Raw genomic sequence first — 672 nt, forward strand, 5'->3', positions numbered from 1 at the left:
CTGAATTAAAAAAAAGTTTATTTAAGTTCCACATGACATTTTATTATTGTTCAATTTTAAACTCTAACCAGTTAAATAAATCTACCCACTCGATTTTCTCACTTACCCGACTCTCTAGAAATCGTTCCGGGAAACATAAACTCTGACCGGAAAAATCATTTTCGGCCATTTTTGATCTATTTTCCCATTTTCTTCAAGGTTTCTAAAAAACTTAACAATGGTGTTTTTGAGATTATTCACTTTAAGTGTTGCCAAACAACGAGCATTGCAATGTTATGAATTTATATATGACAGTAGGGGCGGACCCACCCTATGACACCTCTTCGTCGAAATTTTATTGTAAAAATATATATATAAATCAAACAGAATAGACATACAAATAATATAAATGACACCACTCAACCAAATGAGCTTCGTTAGTCCGTTGGTTTGATGCCTCGCAAGTGCAGTTATCTTCCTGAGTTCGAGCCTGGGCAAGCGCACTAGCCCCATCTATTTTCACATTTTTTACATTAAGTGAAAAAGCAAATGTTATATGGCTTGCTAGATTCAAACTTTAACATTCCTTGTCAAGTTAGGACAAAGTAAACCAACCTGACTATCTCTAACGAGGTTATTATGTATACATTTCAATAGATGAAAACTCGTCGAGCAGATGAGTTGTAATAGTTT

Source organism: Lycium ferocissimum, unplaced genomic scaffold, assembly GCF_029784015.1.
Source record: "Lycium ferocissimum isolate CSIRO_LF1 unplaced genomic scaffold, AGI_CSIRO_Lferr_CH_V1 ctg7267, whole genome shotgun sequence".
Lineage (NCBI taxonomy): Eukaryota > Viridiplantae > Streptophyta > Magnoliopsida > Solanales > Solanaceae > Lycium > Lycium ferocissimum.